Genomic DNA, 20,041 nt, shown 5'->3' on the forward strand with positions numbered 1-20,041 from the left:
AATAAAAAGAATATTCAGTTTGATGTATTTTTTTCTCTTGGGTAAAGTCAGCTGAATTTTCCTATCAGTCTCATGCTGCTGTGATTCATTCGTATTTAAAATCATACTAAAATAGCAACAAAAACACATCCATTTTCCACATTTTTGTAATATCTCATTGTTAGGTGCCCTGACTGCTTATTTAATTAAGTCAGTGTGGCACAAATTTTTACTTGGAGTTTCCATTCCATATTAATTTTGGCTTGGGTAATGTTTGCTTCCAACTACTGAGGGGTGAATACTGCATTTTGAGGATAAAACATTCAGCTATATGGTTGGTGTCTATTTTAGTACACTATTTTCATCTGTCAATATTAAGTGTGAGTCACTACGGTCGTAAACGTAAATAGTTATTATTCAGCATCATCATCAAATATGTTTAGCATAATTTCCAGTAGTGAATCACTTTGCCCTTGATCCAAACACACACACTTGCCATCATCATTACAATATTGTAGTCCTTATTGTACAGCTGCCAGGGCACTTCATTAGGTACACCTGCATGAGATCCACTTCAACAAAAAAATCATTTGACCGAGGTATTAATTTAACAATGTTTTGACTCTCGTGTAGCTTGCTGCAGACTATAGCTACAATTATGTAACAACATTTTTTTATCTGTTGACCGTTCAGTGCACACTGAAAGCATATACATATAAAATGTATACGCAAAGACATTAGCACAATTTGAATTATCGTCCTGCATCCCCACTAAGCACAAACGAGCCTCAATTCAATTCAGACATTGTTGAAATAAGAAACGCATCAGAATTTAATGCAGTGGTTAAAACATCCTCACAAGAAATGACATTGGACTCTAATGCAGGCTTTTACATCTGGGTAATATTATTGCAGACATCTGAGCTGTGTAACCTGGAGATGCATTTGTGATGTGCAGTTATTGATATGTGGCCACTAAGATGAGCTGTATAATATTTATTGTGTTCAGTGTATGCTAAAGCTACAGAGAGTTGCCAACACAATCGTTGCTGGCATCGTTGAGCTTGAACGTGACTTTGGGCGAGAGGCGGACTGATCGCCAATTGCACGCCGCATATAAACAAACAACCACTCACTCTCACGTTCTCATTCACACCTACAGACGATTTGGAGTCTTCCGTTAATCTAACATGCATGTTTTTGGAATGTGGGAAGCAGTAAACCTACGTGAGCACAGGGAGAACATGCAAACTCCACACAGAGTCCAAATTTTAACCCGACAGACAGGCTAACCACTCTAACACCATACTGCCTTTGAACTAATCATGATGAAATTACAGACCAATTCAAACATTTTCCCATTGGAAATAATAGAAATAGGAATAATGTCACCATGTTAAAACCGCTAACTATACAGGCAATGTTTTAAGTAACATTCTAACATTCTTAACAGTCATACACCTGTAAAAAGAAGTTCAAGACTGTATCTTTCGGCTTGTCCCTTTAGGGGTCGCCACAGCGCGTCATCCTTTTCCATGTAAGCCTATCTCTTGCATCCTCCTCTCTAACACAAACTGCCCTCATGTCTTCCCTCACGAGATCCATCAACCTTCTCTTTGGTCTTCCTCTAGCTCTCTTGCCTGGCAGATCCATCCTCATCACCCTTCGACCAATATACTCACCCTCTCTCCTCTGAACGTGTCCAAACCATCGAAGTCTGCTCTCTCTAACTTTGTCTCCAAAACATCAAACCTCGGCTGTCCCTCTGATGAGCTCATTTCTAATTTTATCCAACCTGGTCACTCCGAGAGCGGACCTCAACATCTTCATTTCCGCCACCTCCAGCTCTGCTTCCTGTTGTCTCTTCAGTGCCACTGTCTCTAATCTGTATATCATGGATGGCCTCACCAGTGTTTTATAATCTTTGCCCTTCATCCGAGCAGAGACTCTTCTGTCACATAACACACCTGACACCTTCCTCCACCCGTTCCAACCTGCTTGAACACGTTTCTCTTACTTCCTGGCCACACTCACTATTGCTCTGGACGGTTGACCCCAAGTATTTAAAGTCCTCCACACTTGCTATCTCTTCTCCCTGTAGTCTCACTCTTCCCCCACCACCCCTCTCATGCATGCACATATATTCTGTCTTACTTTGGCTAATCTTCATTCCTCTGCTTTCCAGTGCATGCCTCCATCTTTCTAACTGTTCCTCCAGCTGCTCCCTGCTTTTACTGCAGATCACAATGTCATCTGCAAACATCATGGTCCACGGGGATTCCAGTCTAACCTCATCTGTCAGCCTATCCATCACCACTGCAAAAAGGAAAGGGCTCAGGGCTGATCCCTGATGCAGTCCCACCTCCACCTTAAATTCGTCTGTCACACCTACAGCACACCTCACCACTGTTCTGCTGCCCTCGTACATGTGCTGTATTATTCTAACATACTTCTCTGTCACTCCAGACTTCCGCATGCAGTACCACAGTTCCTCTCTGGGTACTCTGTCATAGGCTTTCTCTAGATCTACAAAGACACAATGTAGCTCCTTCTGACCTTCTCTGTACTTTTCCATCAACATCCTCAAGGCAAATAATGCATCTGTGGTACTCTTTCTAGGCATGAAACCATACTGTTGCTCGCAAATACTCACTTCTGTTCTGAATCGAGCCTCCACTACTGTTTTCCATAACTTCATTGTGTGGCTCATCAACTTTATTCCTCTATAGTTCCCACAGCTCTGCACATCACCTTTGTTCTTAAAAATGGGAACCAGCACACTATTCCTCCATTCCTCAGGCATCTTCTCACGCACTAGAATTCTATTGAACAAGCTGGTCAAAAACTCCACAGCCACCTCTCCTAGGACCAACTGCCTTTCCATTTTTCATTCTCTTTAATGCCTTTCTAAGTTCCCCTTTACTAATCATTGCCACTTCCTGGTCCACCATACTTGCCTCTTCTACTCTCCCTTCTCTCTCATTTTCCTCATTCATCAACTCCTCGAAGTATTCTTTCCATCTACCTAGCACACTGCTGGCACCAGTCAACATATTTCCATCTCTATCCTTAATCACCCTAACCTGCTGCACATCCTTCCCATCTCTATCCCTCTGTCTGGACAGCCTGTATAGATCCTTTTCTCATTCTTTAGTGTCCAACCTGGCATACATGTCATCATATGCCTCTTGTTTGGCCTTTGCCACCTCTACCTTTGCCCTGTCACATCTCAATGTATTTCTTCCGCCTCTCCTCGGTCCTCTCAGTGTCCCACTTCTTCTTAGCTAACCTTTTTCCTTGTATGATTTCCTGTGTCTGTGAGGTTCCCCACCAAGTCTCCTTCGCTCCTTTCCTGCCAGAAGATACACCAAGTACTCTCCTGCCTGCCTCTCTGATCACCTTGGCTGCAGTGGTCCAGTCTTCTGGAAGCTCCTCCCGTCCACCAAGAGCCTGTCTCACCTCTTCCCGAAAAGCTGCACAACACTCGTCCTGTCTCAGCTTCCACCACATGGTTCTCTTCTCTGCCTTTGTCTTCCTAATCTTCCTCCCCACCACCAGAGTCATCTTACACACCACCATCCTATGCTGTCTAGCCACACTCTCCCCTACCACTACCTTACAGTTGGTAACCTCCTTCAGATTACATCGTCTGCACAAGATGTAATCCACCTACGTGCTTCTACCTCCTCTCTTGTAGGTCAGAATTCTGTAAATTTTTAATTTGTGATGATCAGAGATGTTGACGATTTAAAAAATAGGTGCGTGTGTACCCCGCTTTAGCAAACATAAACAAGATTATACTAATGTAGAAAATACACAATGAGCTGTATTTCTTGTTCACATAGGCCTATTTATGAACGGAATACATCTGACTATCTGTCTGCCTATGTGGCCCGATCAGATTCACCAATACCGAGTTAGACCAGCTGCGTTAGACATGGTCTGATCTGGTGTAAGTTAAGATGGGCTTTTAGCTAACAAATTGTTCCATGCGCTTGCCGGATGTCAAAGGACACACCCTCGTTGCGCCGCCCAGCTTGGTGCAGACCGGTCTGTCGAATTAGCAAACACACGCAGTGAGCCTTGCGCTGGAAATAATAATGTAACATAGCTGTACGTCATGGAGATTCATAGTATTCTGTGATATTTAACTACATTTTCATTATAATACTCAGTTTAAACAGTAAGAACGAAAGTGAACAGTATAGCAATGTCTGGTATTTAAATGGGAGAGTATTTAATGTTAACTGTTTTTCTTTTAAGCCTAGTTCAATGTGGGACTTCCTCAGAAAAATGTCGATGCCTGACAAATTTGGGAGCAACACAATCCATCACTGTTGAGGTTTGTGGTGAACCAAATAAGAGACAATGCAGCAAACACTCAATATGATGGGATTTTATTTAGGGCAGCCATCAGAGCGCTGCGCACTGTCATGTAATATGAGGAGCTTAGTTAACGCTTTTTCTCAGGCACCAAGGTCTGTAATTGACGTTCCATCAGTGCAATTCAATAAAAGCTCTAAGTGCTGTATATCAGCGCCGAGCACTTCTCAAACACCGACCGCCAAATGGACGGAAAAGATACACTTGAGACTGTCAATAACGTCATTGTACGCGTACGTGTGACAGTAGAGCAAAAAAAAAGCAACTATTAAACAGTGATGTGAAACATCAATATATGATACAATACAAAGTCTCGATGGCAAATTAAACATGGTGTTTGACGAATAGATTAGTATTGGTGGGTGGTGAGGTAGCTAAGGCAGGATGACATCGTGATAATGAACTGCTAGGCTGCTCTGGAGTGAACAAAGGGCTAATTTGAACTGTTCCTTGATGTGCCTGGATGCATCACTGACCATATGATTAAAGGTATTGACAAGTTTGTAGAAAGTCTTTCCAAAAGAGTGGAAACCGTTACACCGACAAAGGGTAGTCCAACCTGCGAGCTCATTATCACTTCCCGCAAGTTTAATAGCCAAGTTTTCTGAGCTGGAGCCCAACCTGTCTGACTTCAGATGAGAGGTACTGCTGTTTTTGTTACCAACAGATTTAGCAAATGGCTTCCAACTTAAAGTCCCAGGTACGTCACAAAAAAAAAAAGAGTTGTAAATTTGACACGTCACAGAAAAGAGTGTGAACAGTCTATCACACAAATCCCAAATGAGAACATTCGCAAGGAGGCACAGTTAGCCAGCCCAGATGTTCACATGCACACTAATGTAAAATATGTGCTGTGGGCCTGGTAAACATAGGGAAACACTGTAATAGTGAGCCATTATTAAGTCTATGGAATGATTCTATGGAATCTTGGAGACAAAATGCTGTTGCTGTCCACTGACTTTGGCTGGTCCACTTCAAACCTCTCCTCCCATCGAACACACGCACACACACACACACACACGCACACACGCGCACACACACACATGGCAAGAATGGGTCATTTTTCACTGGGTAATTGGCGGCAAGGCGCATGCCCTTGGGATTCGATAATTCATAACCTCCTCCCTTCCGATATCGGATAGTGTGTAGAAATGGGCTGAGACAACGGGTGAGGAGCGGGTGGGGGTGGGATGTGTGGCTACATCATTAGAGAGGAGAAGTAATGGCTCTTATTGATCTCTCCACTCTCTCGCTCTCATCCCTCCCCCTCATCATGTTTAAAACAACACTGATCCTCATTACCTCGACAGCTGGTGACATCCTGATCAGCTCGCTGGGAAAGATGGGACGTGAGGAAGAGGAGAAGAAAAGGTGAGGAAGAACAGACAGGGAGTGAAAATCATCACAAGAGGAGAGAAATAAATGAGTCCATGACATTTTGTTGTCTTAATGAGTCGTTCTGCAAAGTAGAAGTCATTAGTGTCACAATGCAATGGTGCATGTAAAAAGTTCAAAAAATGGACTCAAAACACACAGATTTTGTTTTAATTATTATAGTTATTGTACTCTCTTTTTTAAACACTGGCAAAAAATCATTATTGTAACTTTAGAAGAAAACGGGGTCAATCCCTTCACACACAATATATTGGATGCCTCTCCAAGGCTTGATTATTGGATGGTGTTCTAAACCGTTTTTAAGGATGCACTTTATTACATATGTACTGTTGTGGCCAAAGGTTTTGGCAGTGACTTGAAGTTTCTATTTTACTATTGTTGTAATTGGCAGTCATTTAAAACAACACCCAAAAAGAAAGGTCAACATCACACTTTTTTCACGTTTTATATTCTTAGCCTCGGACGCATGACTAATGAGATCCCTATAAGTAGCTGTCCACTGTAGTGACCGAATGAATCAAAGGGTTAAAATTAACTATACAGTGCAACATCCCCTGGACTCACGGCTGTGGTGTCCTTGAGCAAGACACTGATACCCCAAAAATGCTCCCCGGGTGCTTCAGCTCCACCCTGCTCCAGTGTGTTCTCCTAACATGTTTATGTGTTCACTGTGACGGTTTAAATGCAGAGAACAAATTTCATGTGCATGCATGCATGTTCATGACAATAAAAGGTGATTCTTTGTTTAAGCCGGTCCTGGAACCTTTCTGACACACCTCGTACATAAGAGGGTCATATAAGAAACAGTTCTTACAATGATGCAATGCACTTCACACACCGATTTTGCATCTGAATCACTGTTCTGTAGTAAACATAATGTAATATTAGAAATAAAGTCTCATCCAATGGATAATGAGCCACTCATGAGTAGTGAGTGGCTCATCCTTTATCCTTTCATTCATTCATTCATTCATTCATTCATTTTCCGAACCGCCTATCCTCACTAGGGTCGCGGGCGTGCTGGAGCCTATGCTACTTTTTATGTTTTTATGAATGCATTCAATATTATTGTTATACACCTCTTTTGATTTATTTTCCCCTTGTTTTTATGAAGTCTGTAAAAAATATCAAAACAAAGTGTTAAATTACAGTATAAACTGTATGTATTCCATGTGTTTTGTTTTCCACCTGACAAGCTCAACTGTCCTCATTGTAAGACAAACACACCCTGACATCCTGCCGCCGATCATGTCCCTGCACTGTCAAGTATGAAAAGAAGGTTACAACCTTGTCAAACGTCATCTACTCACTAGAAGCAAGTCATGTGATGCCTTTCAGTGCTCACGTCAGTCAAAGTGATATGCATTTGAGTCCTGATTTTGACTGCACTGCTTTTAAAGGTTCAACTTGTTTGATTATCCTTCCATCCATCTTCTAAAGTGCTTATCCTCATTAGGGTCACGGGTGAGCTGGAGCCTACCCTACTGACTTGGGTGAACCTACCATGCGTGTTTTTGGAATGTGGGAGGAAGACAGACTTCCCAGCGAAAACCCCTGCCTTGTTATTTGAAATGTTGAATTTTTACAAGTATTAAAAAATAAAAGGCGGCACGTGGACAACTGGTTAGAGCGTCAGCCTCACAGTTCTGAGGACCCGGGTTCAATCCCCGGTCCCGCCTGTGTGGAGTTTGCATGTTCTCCCCGTGCCTGCGTGGGTTTTCTCCGGGCACTGCGGTTTCCTCCCACATCCCAAAAACATGCATGAATTGGAGACTCTAAATTGCCCGTAGGTGTGACTGTGAGTGTGAATGGTTGTTTGTTTGTATGTGCCCTGCGATTGGCTGGCAACCAGTTCAGGGTGTACCCCGCCTCCTGCCCGATGACAGCTGGGATAGGCTCCAGCACGCCCGCGACCCTAGTGAGGAGAAGCGGCTCAGAAAATGGATGGATGGATGGAAAAAATAAAATCATAAACATACATGATTAAAGTTGTTTTTTTAAGAAAAGTTACAATTGTGCAAGAAAAAGATAATATTACAAAAATATCCATGAATTCATTTTCTATATCCTATGTCATAATTTAGTTGACAAAAAGTTGTCATATTCTGAGATGGAAATTTTAATATTTAAAGTATTAATGTAGTCCATCCATCCATCCATTTTCTGAGGTGGTTCTCCTCACTAGGGTTGAGGGCGTGCTGGAGCCTATCCCAGCTGTCATCGGGCAGGAGGCGGGGTACACCCATAACTGGTTGCCAGCCAATCGCAGGGCACATACAAACAAACAACCATTCACACTCACAGTCACACCTACGGGCAATTTAGAGTCTCCAATTAATGCATGTTTTTGGGATGTGGGAGGAAACCGCAGTGCCCGGAGAAAACCCACGCAGGCACGGGGAGAACATGCAAACTCCACATAGGCGGGGCCGGGGATTGAACCTTGGTTCTCAGAACTGTGAGGCTGACGCTCTAACCAGTCGTCCGCTGTTCCACCGTATTAATGTAGTATTGTTAATAATATATATATATATATTTTTTTTTTTTTTTTGTGGTACTAATACACTTTAGTAGTACCAGTCAATGCTGTTATATCAGGAAAAAGTCAGAATAAGCTTCAAGATTAATACAATAAATGATAAAATCCCTCGATACAGGGTTGAAGCATGAACATATGACAGATACAAAAATGGGTATAAAACATCCTGCTGTTTGCATTTTGTATAATCATGATGATCAGACAGAAAAAGGGAAGAAGAAAAAGGGGAAAAAATGGAACCCATCATATCAGAGAATTATTATTGTCAAAATCAGAATCAGCTTTATTGGCCAAGGATGTTACAAGAATTTGTCTTTATGCAAAACATGAGGCCCTGTGACACATGAATCAAGAGTGCTCACAACTTTGACACGACGTGGGCCTTCGTTTCAAGGAAGTCACTTGTCTTTTTACCTTTGGCAGCTGATGCCCTCGCCCTCTGCCTTTTACGTCCACACCAGCATTCAACCTTGCCTATCAATAACAGGTCTATTCTGGAACTATACGAGGGAGGGGTGATGAGGAGAAAGAAGGCAGTCAATTGGTGAAATTGGCTCCTGAGGGTATGATCCTTGTTGGGGTGGCATAGCGAGTGAGGGTCAGCTCATTGCATCCTGCGCGCTAACAAGCAGAACACTAGAAAGCCACGCGAGTGATTACTCTGATTAGCTCTTCATTCTTCCAGGAAAAGCCAAAATGCACACGTGAGAGTTCCCCACCAAACCGAAGTGTGGGCAGCCCAGCAGATGTACTGATAAAGCCATCTGAAAGAAAGTGTCCGCAGAGCTGCGATGCCCACAGGAAATCATCAGTGGAGGAGAAACGTCGGCCCTCGTCTTCTGACCCCACAGATAAAAACAATGTGCATTACTAGCTCAGTCACGGCTCCCAAGAAGCTATCATACCTCACCCCCTCCACCACCACCAAACATATAAGAGGCTTGACTGCTCCTACATCAAAAGCGGTGTGCGAATCTCATCCGTTAATAATTAATGATTTGCCACAAAGATTGTCTCGAGGTCTCCGCATTCCCATCTCAGAGGTGCAGGCGGTATGTGTGTGTGCGTGGGCATAAGTGTGGTTACCAGTAGAGACACACTTTCCTCAAAAAGCTTCACTAGATGGTAGGTATGTCCATGGCATCCTTGAAATACTTTTCCAAACAACCAGTTACTGCACTGGTCAAATGTGGGCTTCAGCTGCATATTGCAACATAACGATATGTGTTCCTTATTATTTGATTGGGGGCATCAGTCATATTTTCTTCCATTATCAAATGAAACCCCCAAAGTCAAACACTCGAAAAAAATGTAACAATTATGAGCGCAACCTAAATATTCTGTGAGAATAAATCTAAAGTATGTAAAGTCAAACAAAAAGTTCATACTATCACTGGGTGTGACTTTTATGTCTTTTCCGTATTTTGTCAACACACAAAAATAGAGCACCAGTGATAGCAAAGAAGGAAGGCTGATGATCACTGTATAATTTTGTTTGTTTTGCCCTTGGCCAAAATCAATCTGTCCATTTTCTGTAGTGATGGCCCTCATTTGGGTCATGGGTGAACTGGAGCCATTTGCCAGCTGACTTGGGTAAGAGGGAGCGGGCACCCTGGACTAGTAGCCAGCCAATTGCATGGCGCATCTAGAAAAACAACCATCGATCATTTGTTTACACCAACCCTTTTGAAACTGTGAGCTACTTCTTTGGTACTGATTAGGATGGGGTTACCAGTTTCATACTCACTTGAAAATAACAAATTTTATCAAATTACTGCACCTTTAATTACATGCTATTAATAAATCAAGATATTTATCTATATGAAGACACTGATCATGTTCATGATTTCTCACAATAATGATCAACAATCAATGATATATAACAAGGTAGGATAAAGAAAAATATCAATATTCAACAGCTGTAAATTTCTGTGTTTACATTTTCAAATAAACACTTCCACAACATTCCTAGGAAATCACAATTTCCCATGACTGGTGAACTATTTTTAGAACAGGCCCACGGGCTGCTTACGTGGTCGTTGGGGGCTGCTTGGTGTCTGCAGGAACATGCAAACTCCACACAGGAAGGCTGGAGCAGAGATTCAAACCTGTAAGGCAGACATGCTAACCAGAGTTAAAAATGTGAAAATGCAACTTTTCCTGTACAGTTATATGAATATTTTATGAGGAAAAAAAACATTTGAGCCTGTTACAAATACATTGTCTTCCTTGGGAAAATTGATTTGAAATGAGAGCAACATATTGCATAACGCATTGTGTCCACTGAGAAGAACTCCACTAATGTAAACATAAGCCCCGTGAGCAAATGCCGCCAGCTTCGCACTACTCTTTTGTTTAATAGCTTCTCTTAATGCCAACATCATCTAAATGAACACTTTCATTTCACCACCACAGCACTCAGTTGATGGAACTCAACATCACTCCTCAGGCTACATGTTGTGTTGTTGGAAAAACAACTCTGTTGTAAGGTTACTGAAAAATAGCAACAACAAAACATTATTTTTTTTTTTTTTAAAAACACAAAAATTCCCTTTCTGATCTGGGATCACCTACTTTAGCAGTCTATGATTAGTGGACCAGCCAGGACACCACTGATGTTGTGTTAGCACTAGCGTCATTGCTAACGCTACAACTGAGAGTCGTCTTTTTTGGAGAATTATTTATATTATCAATCTTACCAGAAGGTTGGAAGAAGTCTGTGCTCTACGGAGTGCCATTCTACTATAAAACATCTCACCATTACAAAAACATGCTTGTCAATGGACACCAGGTACAAAACGTGTAAATATACGACAAATCTATGAGCCCATTGTGGAACTGCTATGCGCTAGAAGGGGTTCCATTCATCTGAGTGTTTATAATAGCTTGAAAGCCAGTGTTTTATTCACGCCGCGTGAAAGTAACAGGCAGCAGGGGGTAGTTTATCCAAGATGTAATGCAAAAATCCGCAGTTATGTTTCTCAAGCTGCTTTGTACATAGCGATAAGGGCACATAAAGCCATCCATACACAGCTTTGATAAAAGAATGAACCCAATAAAAAGGCATAATAGGTCCCCATTGAGTATTTTCTTATTGTGTGGCACTTGTTTGTTTAGTCTATTAGCAAGGACATTCGATGGATGGTCTTACTTTTTCTGTAAGGGGGGAGGGGGATAATCCCTAGCAACAACACAGGAATAAAAAGTGTGTACTAAATGTTATTTGTAAAGAAATTCAATAGAGCGCACCCAAATAAAGAGCCTGATTAGATAGGAGAGGCAACGGTTCAATGCGACTGCATACAATTTCAAGCAAGCCGGGGAATTGTAGCTAGCATGTGTTAATTTAGTGCTACATAAACATCTCCTGATGAGACCTTCCATTGAGTCAGCTCGGAGAGCGTGATGACAATTGACTCAGCATCACTTCATTTCCAATAGCAATCACAGCGCCACATCTCTTCCGCCAATTAGGATTTTCTAGTGAACAGGAATCCAGTGGGATGCGAGTGGCTTTGAATTAGTTGTCGTCCGCTCTTTAATAGACTCTTTATATCTTTCTGACACATAAATGACGTGGAGGCCACACAGCCTCAAAACGAATTTTACTTTAAGTGTTAAATATTTTCCGCAGTGTTGCGTTGAGACGTCGCTCTCTTTGATGGATTTGTTCTATTACTAATTTGGCTTTACGGAGAGACATTCGGGAAGTGTATTTTGTTGAAAAGTGTGATTTATGTTCAATTTGTTTCCCAAAAAAGAAACCCCATGCAAAGAAATATCCAATGTGTCATGAGGCAGCATGCAGCCAAGGAAAATGTCTCTTAAAATTGTAAATATGTCGATAAATTCAAATGAATTTAATGCATTTAAGCTTCTGGTTCCTATTGGCTGGCGACCAGTCCAGGTTGTACACTGCCTCTCGCCACAGTCAGCTGGAAACAGCTCCAGCTCAAACGTGACCCAAATGAGGACAAGATGGATGGATGGACGGTTCCTCCACATATGTATTCCCTTTATAGCAACAAACTATACAATTTAAGACAAATGGAAAATGAAAACAGTGGTATCAAAGTCAATCTTCTCGCATGCCAAATTGTTGTTATGGCTGTGATTTCCAACCTTGATGGAGCCAAGTCACATATTTTACAACTAAAAAATATTACGGCACACCAACAAACAAAAATTTCACAAAACGTGGATACATTCATTACTGTATGTATTGTACTTCTAATAGAAGAGCATTTATTGGTTCTGTCTGTCGCTATGCCTCACTGGCATAAATAAATGAATAGGATACATTATTTTTTGTAAATAAAGATTTTTTTGAGCATTTCTTTATGACTGGGAAACCATATAAATGTACAAATGCTTCCTCATATTATTACATGTATACGCATATTCACTTACACATTTTGAGGGGACCCTATCCTCTGTTATTTGCGAAAACTACCACTTATTTACTGTACCCCCCCCCCCCCCCCCCCACCACCACCACCACCGCCCCCCGATTACTCACTTAGTCACTTTTTTTTGTTTTTTTTACCTGATCCCCAGTTTATTAGCATTTTTTAAGGGGGGGGGGGGGGGGGGGGGATAAGGAATAAATGTTTTTTTATGGCAATTATAATGAGCAGCAATGATTTGCAGATTTTCACTATTCATGCTCTGGCCCAGGCCGCTGTACATATCAAATTGATGGATAACTACTTTTGAAAACAACTAAAAAGCTTTGGTGAACTATTACTTGCAATATTTCAACATTATCAAAAGTGAAGAAAATTTCGAATAACAGTAAAGATTTTAGCAAGAAACATGAAGTAGACGTACATGATTTGCTTTAGTGGGCCACCTAAAATGATGTGTCTGGTCGTATCTGTCCCCCGGGCCTGGAGTTGGACACCTGTGCTCTAAATTGTCCAGCGTTATGAATGTGTATATGCGTGTATATGAATATAATGTATGTGCAATGTGATTGACTGGCGACGAGTCCAGGTTGTACCAGCTCACTCACAACAAGTGCTGTAGAAAATGTAAGGAAATGCCTCAAGCGCATGTGAGAATATGATGTAAGTGTTTAACTGCTCGTGTCGAAAATCGTTGCTCCATAAAACGCACATATGCTCAGAAGCACCTCCCAAGTTCCATAAAGGTTCATGAGATAAACTGTGTATTTTCATTTAATTGACTCTCTTTATTTAAAAATTTTTTTAAAAAACATGAAAAAAAGAAAATCACAACTCTGTGAGAAAGAGTTTAATTGGAATGTAGTTTATAGTTTTACTTGGGAATAACAAACTCCCACACACATACTGTACATAAATTTGATCAGCGCCTGGGGTGAAACCCAACCTCCATGGAGTTGTCCAATATCATGGATCACTCCGGATAAACACATTTGCTCAATCACGTCCATGCACAAACAGCATGGGTGTGTGCAAATTGTTAGCCACCGCAGCAAGAATTAGAAATTGCAGGGGCGCGACTCTGAATTTATGTTTCTGCCACTTGCAGATGTGATGGTGCCAGGTGTCATCGGGGAAATTTTATCATTGCCCCTGTAATGGAATCCTGGAGCAAGGTGGGCGGGGCCGCTGAGATTGTGTTGTCAGGACTTCCTGACGGACGAGTATAGGTTTTCCTCAATCCGATCCTTCCCATTCGTATCCCGATCTATTTAATGAGCTTTATTGCTATGGAAATTTCCACACAATATTGCCCGAGCAATGATATGTCACTTAAATTGGATAATAATGTCATAATATCTGAGGGCATTGTGTGGTTGTCGGTTTGAGTAAAGAGCAATACAATTATTCCTGCTACTTGCTTGCACATTTTGATTAGTAATCCTTGCGGAATCAAATGATAAGACAGTCCAAAGATGTTCCGTATAGATAGATGTGTCTCTGCGTCCATTACATTATGCTGTATGCGGAGCTGAATACATTTGAAGCTTAACAAAAAGCTCAATAGAAAGCAATTACAAGCGCAACTCTACTTTGATTAAATTAAGACTCATTATGAAAGTATTGTCTGGCATAACATATGATATGCCACATGCATTTCCCCATCAGTAAGATGTTTGCATAAATTGTGTAAGTGAATGGACAGAACAGATGTTTACAATGTGAGTGTACAGATGTTTATATATTTTTTGGTTTATATAAAGGGTTATGTGTTGACGTTATAAGTCTACGTGATTTGGCAGAAAGGTGTCAACAATGTGCGCATGTGAGTTGACAGATGTTTAAATAATGTGTATGTGAATTGACAGAAAGGTGTTAACAATGTGTATGTGAATGAACAGGCTGATGATTACATTATGTTTGTATTGTGACGAGACAGACTGATGTTTCCATTTAGGTGTGAATGGAGAGACAAATGTGTGAGATACTGTATTTGTGGCTGTGAACGAACAGATCAACCACCTCTTCCAGGGCGCTATCGATCAATGCAAACTGAAACCAGCAGAGATTCCAACAGCTTCTCCCCTCTTCCCATTAAATTGCTAGAGACAAAGTATGTCTCAAAAGTATTCATTGTCAAAATGGCTGTCTATTGTCATACTATAGCGGTTCCAACTACCGGAGACAAATTCCTTGTGCGCTGTTGACATACTTGGCAAATAAAGAGGATTCTGATTCCGATTCTGATTCTGATTTTGTATTCTAGTAAAAGGACAGACATTCATGGTTACATGATATGCATCGTGGAGGCCTCACAGTTGAATCCATCAGCAGATCTTCATCAAAGCCTTTTCTATCTGTTCACTGGTTTATCTCGCCCTCTTCAAGTAAGTCATCCAGAAGAAGAAGCAAGACATGTCATCATCTTCTTTCTTAAAGGTCAAATAGAGAAAAACGTGTTCAGTTGACAGTAATGGCTAGCTGTGCTGGGATTGGATCTTCCATAGTGCAGCATAATTTCTCTTGAACATGACCAAATGTCACGAGTGGGCCTGATGAGCAGTATAGTGGGAGGTACAGTATGGGTATTTAAGGATTGTTGATAGCAAGTTCACACATCATCCAGAATGAGGATGCATGCTAATAACATACCAGGAGACATTTTGCTGTGGATTCCATTCAATATCAACAGGGACTCTTATTTTGGCCGAGAACATTATTTCCTGAAAATGTGAAGGAGAAGAATAGAACATCTTATGTCAGAGATCATTGAAAATCGCAAAGGTTCTTGCATCGATTGTAAAGAGTGCTTTGCCAACCCCAACCTTGAATACAAAATTAAAAAGACTCGTTTTGCTTTGACTCCGGAAACGAAGACTCTCCACATCATCAACCTGTGTTGCATGTGCCCTCATGTTTCCCGAATTAAAGTGTGCGAAATACAATCTGAAGCTAAGTGGCTTAACGTATCAGGTGACATTACACACACAAGTAGTCAAGCGCCCACTATGTACTCAATAAGTGATGAGTACACGAGATAAAGAAAGATAGAAAGATGCGTAACTGCCTGGAAAACAGCCTGTGATTGAGACATACTGATTTACAGTATTAACGCTGTGCATCATTTACTGTAGATTATACGCTACAGGGACAAAGGTATTGGGACAACTGCCCATCTACAGTAGGGGTGTCATCGATACAGTACATATGTATGTTTTGTATCTCAGGCCCCATTGGAGTTATGGTTTCCCTCAAGGAGACTGTGACAATGGTGAAACCACATGTATAATTGTTGGGGTGTAATGGTACACCAGAAATCACAGTTTGGTAAGGATCTTGGTTCTAAGGTAATGGTTCGGTTCACACTGGGTACAGTAAGGGAACAAATGGCAAAACAAATGACTTGTCTTTTATGTAATCAGGGACAGATTTAATGACATTAACAATGAACGTCAACATCGGAAATCTTTTCTTTTTGAGGGAAAGTGCAACAATAGTAGTTTGTCTAAAGCAGACAAGTTGAACAGTAAGTTTTAACAGCGGGAATTATTACACTATAAAAACAGTCATCATAGCATATTGGTGCTCTGTAAATGCTACTGGAAGTTGTTTGCGCTGTGTTATTAAAAAAGAAGATATGACTAGACATGATGTTTGCTAGGCAGAAGCTGAGCTGCACTGTGTTTGTTGAAGGACGAGTGGGCAGGTGACACGAGTGCAAGGCAGTTAATCTTCTTATCTCTTACCTAATACTGTATATTCTGCGTGGAAACCTAATATTCAATATTTGGCTAGGTTTGAATAATAGGCAAGGAAATTTTGCGGCAAGCTTTCCCAAGCCTGCAGTTTGACAAATGTGATCTACAGGAAGTGAAAAGTGAATTGGAAATATGCATGAGCTACCGTTTGTGCAGAAGCCTTACTATATACTACATCATCTTGTATCACATCTCCTCCCTTGGACCGATGCACCTCCAACAAAAAAGGGATGTCACAATTGGATGTTGCCATCCAATACTGGGGATTTGTCTCAGGCACAGACAACACACACAATAGGGAGTCGAGTCACTGACAGTGGAAACAAAGAAGCCTGAGGAAAACGAAGAGTGTTCGCAACAAACCTAGTACCAAATAAAAACAAAGCAACAAAGGTCCAATTCAAGGATGCAAGTTGAAACTACCGTGTCCACTCGTGGATTCAATATCCACTCATCAGACATTTTATTGGGTCCTTTCTGGGGTGCAAATCCAAATTCCAAAGAGCTCCCAAAAGCTTTTTGTAAATTATATATTAACACAAATCAATACATAATGCAAAATTACTGCTCAGCAACAGATGACACCAATTATGTTTTCAAAAAGCCTAGAGAATAAGATTTATTGAAATCAATTTAATAAGCAAACGATAGAGAAAATGTTACGTTTTTTAAGCATTTTATCCATAAATGTAGGAAATTTAGAACCTAAAAAAAAAAATTAAAAGATCCAATACAAACTTCCTTTCCGAAGAAATCCTGAGGTTAAATTAAGAATTCGTTTTTACTTGGGAACTGGTGTAGTATATCTACAATATGTTGATAATGAAAGGATCACTTTGTAGTGGTGTTGGCTGAAAAATTGAAACTTCAGTCAGCTGAAAGCCTCAATCTTAATTAGTATTTTCCATACAGCTCTTCTACTGGATGTCAATAGATTGTGCCATACCTAATGAAGTGCCCAACGAGAGTGAGTGTATTGTCTCGTCTGATTTAATGTACATTACAATAAAAACATGAAAAATAAAGACTAAATAGTGGCTGTCTATTGCAAGGTCAGATTTCAGAGCTAAAATAAACATGCATTCCCTTTTTTAACTACAGCTTTAGATTTAAACTGGTGTAACTTAATTTCACCTACTTCAAAAATAGATGCCAACTTGCTGCAGTTCCATCTCAATTTGGATAAAGCAGGAGTCCAACTTTCACTAGCACTAGAAGTGGTCCAACTCCTCTTGGAAGTTGCCTTTTGAGCACGTCGACGTTTCCTGTTCCTGCTTTTTTTCCCCCCACCACAAGAATTAATGCAGCCCGCCCCGCCAAGACTCATTGCTGCTGTCAGAAGACTCTTTAGTTTAAATTCTCCATTAGCAAACACAGGCACAGCCACATATAAACACATTGGTTAAGTCGATGAGAGCGCCTTTATAGCCGCTCCCTCTGCGAGCTGTAAACACATGCTGACATCACAATAATGAATTAGCCAGGATGCAGCTGATGGCACGTAGCCATGGACACAGGGAAAAGGTGTCTAAAAATACTTTAAATGTGGTTCTATTAAGGTAAGGTCAAGATAATGCCACCTAGGAACGCATGCTCCCAGACCCGTGATTCCCAACAACGATGCTGCGGAACAATCGTTTGCTGTGAGAGATCATACGGTGTGCCACAGGAAATTACTTGGTCCAAAACTGATTTACTACAAAATTCATTACAGGAACTATGCCATGTACAGTGACACAGTGTCGGGCAGAACAATTAAACCTGTGAACCCACCTGTTTTCATTCATACAACAGAATAACAGCTTTGTGTTCAACTAAACCGGCCCGGATTTCACACTGAATAAGTCAAACAGTGAGTAAATTGAGAAGAGACATCATTATTTCCGTCTATAGTTCTTGTGATGTTTTTGTCTGGTGGTGTACAATGACATTCTTTTCATGTAGAATATGTGCCTTTGCCCAATATTGGTTAGGAAACACTGTCCGTAGGCGACCTCAACATATCCCGTTGGTAGTGTTGTGAAGATTACTTTGGAAATGTAGTTACCCTTTCTAAAATGTAATAGTAGTGTAACTATTTCAATTACCTTTTCAAAGTAATATAACTAATAACATTTCATTACATTTTGATTACTTTAGTTTTTGTGCGAAACGCACGATTTAAGCACAAATCTGTGCGTATACACAATCAGTGAATGAAGCCCATTGAATCTTTGATTCAAATGCAATCCAGTTTCGCCCCATGTTACTATCTCAAGTACTATTACATGCTATCAAAATACAGTGGTGGGAAAAAGTATTTGTCCCCTTCCTCATTTCTTTTTTTTGTGTGCATGTTTGTCACACTTAAATGTTTCCCATCATCAAGCAAATTTAAATAATAGCGAAAAACATCCATCCATCCATTTTCTGTACCGCTTATCCTCACTAGGGTTGCGGCCGTGCTGGAGCCTATCCCATCTGATTCTGGGCGAGAGGCAGGGTACACCCTGAACTGGTCGCTAGCCAATCGCAGACAAGTAAACGCCAAATGCCATTTCTAAATGAAGGTTTTTATTATGAAGGGAGAAGGAAATCCAAACCTACATGGCCCTGTGTGAAAAAGTGATTGCCCCCGAAACCTAGTAACTGGTTGGGCCACCCTTAGCAGCAACAACTGCAATCAAGCGTTTGGGATAACTTGCAATGAGTCTCTAACAGCGTTGTGGTGGAATTTTGGTTCACTCATCTTTGCAGAATTATTGTAATTCAGCCACATTGGAGGGTTTTCTTGCATGAACCGGCTTTTTAAGGTCGTGCCACAGCATCTCAATAGGATTCAGGTCTTTTTTTGACTAAACCACTCCAAAGCCTTCATTTTGTTGTTCTTCAGCCCTTCAAAGGTGGACTTGCTGGTGTGTTTTGGAACATTGTCGTGCTGCAGAACCCAAGTTTGTTTCAGCTTGAACAGATGGCGGGATATTCTCCTTCAGGTTTTTTTTGGTAGACAGCAGAATTCATGGTTCCATTATCATAGCAAGACTTTCAGGCCCTGAAGCAACCAAACAGCCCCAACCCATCACACTACCACTGCCACATTTTCCAAAAAGTTCAACTTTGTCTCGTCAGACCAGAGAGTATTTTCCCAAAAGTCTTGGGGATCATCAAGATGTCTTCTGGCAAAATTGAGACGAGCCTTAATGTTCTTTTTGCTCAGGAGTGGTTTTCGTCATGGAACTGTGGTATGCAGACCATTTTTGCCCAGTCTCTTTCTTATGGGGGAGTCATGAACACTGACCTTCACTGAGTTTTTGTGGGGTCTTTTGTGACCTCTTGGATGAGTCGTCACTTTGCACTTGGGGTAATTTTCGTCAGCCAGATACTCCTCGAAAGGTTCAACACTAGTTTATGTTTTCGCCATTTGTGGATAATGGGTCTCACTGTGGTTCGCTGGAGTCTCAAAGCTTCAGAAATGGCTTTATAACCTTTTCCACACTGATAATCTCAATTCCTTTTTCTCATTTGCTCCTGAATTTCTTTAAACCTCAGCATGATTTCTAGCATTTGAGAATCTTTTGGTCTACTTCTCTTTGTCAAGCAGG

The sequence above is a fragment of the Phyllopteryx taeniolatus genome, chromosome 2 (assembly GCF_024500385.1).
Source record: "Phyllopteryx taeniolatus isolate TA_2022b chromosome 2, UOR_Ptae_1.2, whole genome shotgun sequence".
In the NCBI taxonomy this organism is placed as follows: Eukaryota; Metazoa; Chordata; class Actinopteri; order Syngnathiformes; family Syngnathidae; genus Phyllopteryx; species Phyllopteryx taeniolatus.